Below are 8,451 nucleotides of genomic sequence, written 5' to 3' on the forward strand. Positions count from 1 at the left end.
AAGGTATCCATTGGTATGCTTCTATAACATATTTCTTGAACAAATGCCTCCTGAAACTATACATGCAGGACCAGATGTCTGTATGTTTCCTCTGCATAAAAGTAGCACACACATTAAAGATTATCCTTCTCTAATATATAGGATTTCTTCCAGTTCCCACTTTTATCAACATCTCCTACAAACTACTATGTAAATATTTGTGTGCATGTGTGTTTGTGTGCATGTTCATGCACATGTATGTGCATGTGTGCATGCATGGTTGATTTTTAAAGGAAAAAGGCAGACTACAAAAAAGCTAAAGAAATTATGAGGAAATACTTTTTGTCTTTTAAGAGGAATATTTGAAATGAGTTGGAAGAATACAGACAGTAACTTTCCAGCTTCCCTATAAAAATGTGACTTGGACTGTATTTCAATCATTCTTTAAACTTTCAGAAAAATAAAGAAATATATTCAAACTCCAACCTATCCTATCTTATTAAATAAAGGGCTGAAACAGGAAATAGCGATAATGTTATGGGAGGCACAGACAATAAAGCTTGGATTAATGTACTTCCCACACCATCAAAAAACCCACAGAACTGTAGGTGCTAGGCACCTGTATTTGAAAATTCAGTTAATTCAGGGACCATTCAGTTATAGAGTAGTGAAGCTGATACTTCAGGTATTTTATTTGCTATTCATGACATTGAATTGAAGATTTCAAAGAACTGCTGCTGACATCTTGATTTTCTAGTAGTTGTCTTATCTCTTATCTACCAGCTTTTGGCATTGCTTCTTCAGTAGTTAACGCACATGCCATGCTACCAGTGCAACATCCACTGACTGGCCCTAATGGAGAAAATTCTAACGGATCAGGCCAAAGAAACTTTACTTCATTACAATGATCTGTGATACAAAGTTACTGTCTTGCTCTGAGGCAAGCTTTGAAGATGTTTTTCAGAGAAGGGCTGTGTTTTTATTATGTAGCTTCTATTTTTTGGAGCAACTACTGTAATGTGGTTTTGAAGCTGCTGAATACTACAACACTGTAAATGATGGTGTTCTGATTGTAAGAGCAATCATTCTATTCTTTCAGACTGCAACCAACTTTATTTACTTATGTAAATCAAATAAACATCTTTTGTGTGTACACAGTGGTGGTTAACAGAAGTTGTAGGGCAGAGGATACAAGCACGCGCAAGGTTTTAGATGCACCAAGAAATCAGAAATAAAGGGTTCAATTAAAGTTTTGACCACACACAGCATAATTTTATGAAGGGAAAAATCAGTGTTTACAGACTCACTGCCATAGTCCAAGAACAGCCAGCCTTATGGGGACAGTATGTCACAGTCATGTTTCTTGCAGTCCTTCAAGTAACTTCCTTCATGACTTCCTTACAGTTTTTCCTTTGTTCTTGACATACACAGCTCTGCTTAGTTGAGAGAAGTTTTCTGTTACAAGACGAATAGGGTGGATTATAGAAGAGTTTCTCTAATTTAAGTATATTTGTAAATTAACTTTCATAGCAGAGTCATATTTTCTATCCTTGTAGTCATATATAATGAAAGACTCTCTTGCCCTACGTAACTGAAGCTCATTAACTGTAAGAGTTAGGAATGCTGATCCATGTTTGAATTTTGAAATGACTCTAAAATATTTTGAACATTTAAAAATTAGCTAACGGTTCACTATTTCCTTTTTTCTCCTCATCCATCCATACACACGTGGAACAAATTCCTTTTCTTCAGAGAGAGAGAGAGAGAGAGTGAGGGAGAGTGTGTTTGTGTCTGTGTGTCTGTGTCTAATTGTGAGGTCAATTTAGTATTTTAATTCAGAAAATATAACTAGAACATCTACAAGCTTGGACAGATTGGTTCAAGACCAGTCCACACTCTTTGGATTTGAATTCACATGAATTAAAAGTGGTACAGCCAAAGAAGAGAAAGAGAATTCAGAGTTCTATCTGGGCAGTATCGTCAATTCCAAATGTTATTTGACTTATGATCCAGAGACAGAAGTGAGTGGAGGAAAAAGACCTTTAAAAAGAAAATTGGATTTTGGACATAGTATTTGCATCTCCTACTTTCTCCATTTTTTCAGATTTTAATCAATGCCTAGAACAAAGTCTTCACCTGGTTTTTCAAATGCCCACAAGTGCAACGTGTGAAAGAAAAATAAATACTAGTGTATATCCAAAGTAAAGTATTGGTATTAAGTAGCAGTAAGAGTTCCTACCTAGATCTTTGGATGTGAAGTTTAGAATTAGGCTGAAGCTCAAACAAGATTGACTAAGTACCTGTAGTTAGAGAATCTTCTGCTAGGAGAGGCCAAAATCTAAAAGTGGGTCTCTTCCTTCTTTGGAAGAAAGGTAAGGGTCAGGCTGCCAACTCTTCTGCCTTCTCTTCTCTCTCTTGACACAAACATCAAATGGTATTTTAATGTTTGAAGCAATGATAAAAGAAATAGCACATACATGAAAAAAGTTATGATGTATGATGAATCATTATGCAAGACTTTAAAGTCAGTTTTAATGTTCTGTACTGTATTCAGCTTAGGTTGCAACATCCATCTTAAGCCCTTTAAGTAAGGCGTAAATAGTGCAAAAAGAATTCTGCTAAAAATAGTGAAGTCTTAGCAGTCTTTCAAGACTGGACATGATAGTGTTGGTGATTTGCCATGCAGTATTACATTTGACGCTCATTTTGTTTCTCTTAAGATACTGACCCACCCATCAGTATTAGCTATGACTGGAACATTTTATTTATTAGACTCATTTATGAAAGCAAGCTTAGTGCACAAAAGTTCATTGTAAGATACCATCATAAAAGAAGTAAAATCCCATTAACAATTCAAGTTCCAGACTAAAGCAGTTAAACTGGATATGGGAAAAAGATGAGGCCATAATGCAAACAACTAACTTTTCAAGGCAATCATTTTTGACTGGAGCAATATGAAAACAAATGGCAGTGTGCTAAGACAACTGAAAAACACTGAGACTCACTGGGGTAAAACACTATGAAATGTTACAGGGGATAATCTGTAACACATTCCAGAATGCATGTACAACACTACAGATGGTCTCTGACTAGCTAAAGCTATAGAAAAAAATCTGACAGAAATTGGAACTGAGCTCAGGGGAAGGAGAAACTTTAATCTAGAAAGGTCTTGAATGTCAAAGGGTCTAATCTTGTTGGAGAAAAGATGACCAGTGAACTAGCAAATCATCCAAAATAAATGTTTTGACTTTCTTTACTACCTTGAGTAGGTAACTGAAACTTCTTGCACCTTAATTCCTTCAGCTATAAAGTGAGTTTGAGAGTTTTAGTTCTTTGCTTACATTTAGAACTTTTCCATATCCCTGACAGAAGTTGCTACAGAACTACATAGGTAACATTCTTTGCCAATGTTTTTTTATAAATATAGTCTTTAAAGTACTGGAAGTATGCTTGTGTTTGAGAATCTCTGTTGATGCGTCTGGGAAAGTCTGAGCTGAATCACACTGTGCAGTAGCAACCTCTAAAAACAAATTAAGAGAGATTGGCTATATTGGATATTTTAAAAAAAAAAAAAAAAAAAAAAAAGGATGCATATGCCGCACACAACCTTTTTCCATCTCTAAAAGATACATTATGTCTGGAGGAATCAAGCAGGAATGCAGTATTAGAAATATTCAGAATCAGTTTCAGTATTTTAGTGCAAAAAGCAAAGGAAACATAAATAACTCTGAAATGCATTTCCTGAATGATGAGAGTATTTTTYGACTCAGGTGGCATACTCAATTATCTGCTGTAGTATCTGACATAGTTTCACTTTTCTGTAAGTTTGTTAACAAAAAACTGGATTTGCAAAGTTGAATTTTCAGAAGTTAAGAAATGTTATCATTAAGACTGCCTATACAACATTAATTCATCCCTTTCATGTGATGAGTACCCAGTTTCTGAAATGTTATGATCACATACTGTTTTCTCACTGCAAGATCCTTCCTTATCCAGTACACAGAACGGGTGATGTTCTCTAAATGAAAACGAGTGTCTGCGTAATGAATGAGGCTTCTGCTTAATCTGTTGCAGAAGTTTGGAGGTGTGTGGTGAATGACACAGGAAGAGAAAGATAGATGCACAGTTAAAGCAGCTGAAACAGATGAGTGCTACCCTGAATAATCAGATCCTACACATCTCCGAGCTACTTTGTGACCCTGGGCAGCTCACTTTAAATAAAAACTTTAAATTTGGTCACTAGTTTTTCAATTTTTGCCTCTGGTCCTCTTGGTCCCSAGCTAAGTTTGAAGAACTCCCTCAAAATAGTAAAAAGTTCAACCTTGACACCCTGGCTACCTCAGGCCAAATGTCAAGCTCCTGCTTTAAAACACTACGAAATTATAGTTTCCTGGGGAAAGAATTAGACCTTTTTAAAAACAAATGCAAGAGAATTCTTTTCTAGTGTAATTCTTAGAAATGAAGCATTCTTAGAAGCATCTCCCAGAATGTCAGGATCTAACTAACTAGTACTAAAAAATCAAATAAAAACATAAAAAATGGCTAGACATAGCTGAAAAGAGGAAATGGTAACAAATTCTAACAGGTAGCATGGGCCTAACTTTTGTGTAGGCCATGCTATAAGAGAAGCTACCTATTCTGGAGTAATGCTCGGCATAGGAATACTGTCCTGAATGTATGCCATAGCCCTATTTCTGAACAAAATAACCAGACTAAGAGTTCATAATGGTACCGGTCTAATTGTTCATGGTTACTATTGTAAGGAATTGGATTGTTTTCCTTTTTAAAAAATTTGCTGATTACAGAAAATAAAAGGTTGTATATATCCAGGACTAGGAATAATTTTTCTGCTGKAGATTTTTTTGAATGGAAAACTGGTTTTTCATATCTATACATTTCAATTATATCCATCTTTAGATGTCTTCCTTCTCATTTCCTGACCAATCAAAAATGGAAGATTTCAATTTTGACATGTTCCTAGAGTTACTCACAGGGTGTTGGTGACCTGTAACTCACCCCTGCTCTGTTGGTTGAGCACATCATTTGGACTACATCTCCAGGATTGCTGCTTAGTCAGAAGATTCACATTAACCACAAACTCCTTCAATAAGAAGATCAAGATGGCAGAGAAATACCATAGTCTAGAGACTTCACAATTTAGATGACTTGTACTTCCATCCCATCAAACTGCAGTTCCTACCCAGACTGTATCTCAAAATTACAATGTATCAGTGCTCCAATCTGTAGAACCAAAACTAAAGTGGAAAAAATGTTTTTTACAACCAGTGGTTTTATACTAATAAATCTCAGACTAACAACTACTTAAAAATATGAGTACTTCAAAAAATTAAGAATATAGCTATCTAACTTTCGTAAGTAAATTTAAGGGGCTGTGGGCCCCTAGATGTCTAGAAGACAGGGAACAGCCACTGAGAAGATACTATTAGCCATTACTTAACTGCATTTATACCCATAAGAATAGAATTAACTGTGGACCTGAAGAAAGTAGCTAGAATGGTATCTTCCCCATCACAAATGTGTGGTTTTAGGTTGAAAATTTCATTCTGGTTTTGACCTAGACTGGGATATCTTGAGATGGCCCAGCTAGGAAAGACAGGGAAGAGAGATGAATATCCACAGTCAAGTGAACAAATAGTGGGCAGGATTTAGCAAGCAAATGGTGGACAGTGATGTGAAAAATAGAGACCTCAAAATCTATCAACAAAACAAGGTAAATGTTTTGTACACTGCAAATGTACACACAAAAATAAAGAGGTTTCAAGAGCAGTATTATGGAGGAAGCTCTTAGACTTCTGGGAAATCAGGACTAGGCACCTTTCTGAAGTGCCTGTATACTAACACATGCAGCATGGGAAATGGGAGAAATCAGAGATCTGTGTGCAACTGCAAGGCTATGATCCTTTAAGTTGTGATAAGTGGTTTTGAGGGAAATCTACARTGAAGAAATAGAGTGTATGGGACAGATATTCCTATCTGTGAAACTGAAATTTTAAGATTCTCCTTCCTTCACTAACACGTCATTAATCCAAAAAGTAAGGACAAGCTTAGGCTTTGATTCTACTCTCTGAATCTTTACATAACATCTCCAAAATTTAGGATAATTACACACACTGAGAAGTCATGAGACAGTCCTGTGACACAACACAGATCTTTACAATCTCTGTGTTTTGAGATGCTCCTTGATCTAGAAGTAAAAATATTTTGTCATTTCCTGCAGTATATATGACGCGTGTTGAACTCAGAGAGAGCACTGCAATACAAAAGAAAAAAAAACCCTTTGCAAGTAGATGGCATAGCATTTTAATTAGGGTCCTGTTTTCCTAGGAATATGTGACTGTAAAATGTATCTCAGAATATGCCACATGGCAATTTTGAAAGAACTGAAAGTGAATTTAAAACATTGTTGTCTATGTGAATGAAAGTATGATTCTGAAAGATGTAGACTTTATGAACAGTTTGGTTCTTGTTCAGTCTGAAGTCTAATGATGATGTATATTAAAATGTCACCAGTTAGCTATTTCGCTGCTGATCTTTTAAGCAGAAATGTCTTATTACACAATGTTTATCCTGTAATCCCATTCTGCCAACCCAAGTATCAGAACTCCCAGCAGCCGACTTGCCTGCAGCTATTTTACCTCCTCAGCAGCTTTCAAGATGCTGTAATATACTGTCGATACAAAAGCCACTGGCTTATTGACAGGTGGAGAAAAAAAAGGGAGATTTAAAAAAAGCTGCATTAAATTTCAAGCAAAGTAACAAAGGAATTACTTACTACATGAGGTATTACTAGATTTCACATACAATGCCTTGTAATCTTTAAAAATAAAATAACTGGAAGCTATTATTTTGTTACACTTAGAAGCTGCTTTATCTGAAACAGCGGATCAGAGTTTAGATAGAATTTTTTAGTGTGTGATCTAAGTTATTTTCACTGTCATCTACTGGTTTAATGAATACAGGCATACCTCCTACAAATGCAAAGCCTCGGTGAAATGAAATTCACTTTTCCAAAGTGTTAAGGAAAATTGGTTGAAGTGTAGTTGTATGACTGTCTGCCTGCTGTAAGCCTTTGCCTTCACAAGGCTGTAACTCTTCATAGCCTTGATTCACCTCTGTGAGAAAAAGCATAGCAAAAAATAGCCTGATAATGTATGTGGAATATCTGTATTGTAGAAGGTGACCATGACTCTTGTGAGCTGAAGTTAGTCCATTTTATTTGCAATCTGAATCAAGCTATTTTGGAACCTCCTCCATGTAAAGACACATGCATATGAACTTGTCAAGACTTTAGCCACTAGGGGGCTGTGTGAACACAATTTTTTGGCAGGTTCTTGGCCCTTCATTGGTTCAAAAGGGCGAATGTGTTTTCATGTAAAATAAAATGTGACTCTGAAATAATTAACTAGGTTTTTCTTATCTCTACTCTCTGATAGAAAATGTATCAGATCATGGCTTAATTAGTCCTGTGAAAATTTAGAACGACCCTAAATTACTCAAAATCTTATTTGGTCATGGTCTGTTGTATAAAAAACGCAAAATCCTTTTGAATCATTCTCAGAGTCTGAAACATGCTTCTACAGCTCAAGGATCAAAACTAATCCTGATGAAGTGTGGGCTCTGCAAATCCTGTTCATAAGCTGATCTGTGTTATGCCTAATGACGGTAGCTGACTAATACCTAGAAAACAAAACGAAATTTCCATGGAAAAACAGATAACCTTCAGATATATCTCACATATTTTCACAGTTTCTGTGAAAGCCTGGTTTTGGCTATAAAAATGACCAGTTACCTTCTCTCTTCTGACAGGCATAGAAGATGTACAAATAATAGAGACAGCAAAAAGAAAACCTGGCAGAAAACCTGGCAAATTGGTAATTCACAGGGACATGCCATCCATTATATCAAGACTTTGTAATGATTTTGATCCAGAGCAGATCCAGGCAAAAGCAAAAGCCCCGAATAACTGTCCTGTTTCGTATACTTGACGCATCTCCACCTGCTCTCAGTTTTTATTAAGTGCCTGCCAGGTGCCCAGTGTGTCCAGTTACACTAACAGAGGGCAGGAGACAAAACATCTCAAATAGCTAACATTTGTATTTTAAGTCGTTTGAACACAGGGCTGTGCTTTCTTTTGGGGAAGTTCTCTTACTGTGCTCTTTTTAAAGACCCCTTCCTTATCTCACCATAGGCACGCAAATAACCGGAGAAAAGGGAACAACTTCGCGGTCTCCACCTCAGTGCCTTCACAAGCACAAGGACGCACGGGCTGGCGACGCAGGCCTTTGACGCACGTGGTGTCGGCCACCTTCGCAAGCGGCACAGGGCGGCGGCAGGGGAGAACGCTTTAAACCGGCTCTAACGCGGCCCACGGCAACGCTTCGCCGGTCAGAGCCCACGCGAGGGCCGGCGAGGAGGGGGCCGCCGGTGGGCGCCGCTTGTCCCGCGGGGAGG

At 37.2% G+C, this 8,451-nt stretch overlaps 1 long non-coding RNA gene across 1 annotated transcript; it reads right to left on the reverse strand.

Moving 5' to 3' along the window:
- Positions 1-1,229: 1,229 nt before the first annotated feature.
- LOC146600060 (uncharacterized) lies at positions 1,230-2,406 on the reverse strand. Its single transcript, XR_014898373.1, has 2 exons — positions 2,280-2,406; positions 1,230-1,434 (listed from the first exon to the last, which is right to left on the reverse strand). It is a non-coding gene; the product is annotated as an uncharacterized LOC146600060 (long non-coding RNA).
- Between the last annotated feature and the right edge of the window lie 6,045 nt (positions 2,407-8,451).

The sequence above is a fragment of the Rhea americana genome, unplaced genomic scaffold (genome assembly GCF_003343005.1).
Source record: "Rhea americana isolate MKP2758 unplaced genomic scaffold, rheAme1 scaffold_129, whole genome shotgun sequence".
NCBI classification, from domain to species: Eukaryota; Metazoa; Chordata; class Aves; order Rheiformes; family Rheidae; genus Rhea; species Rhea americana.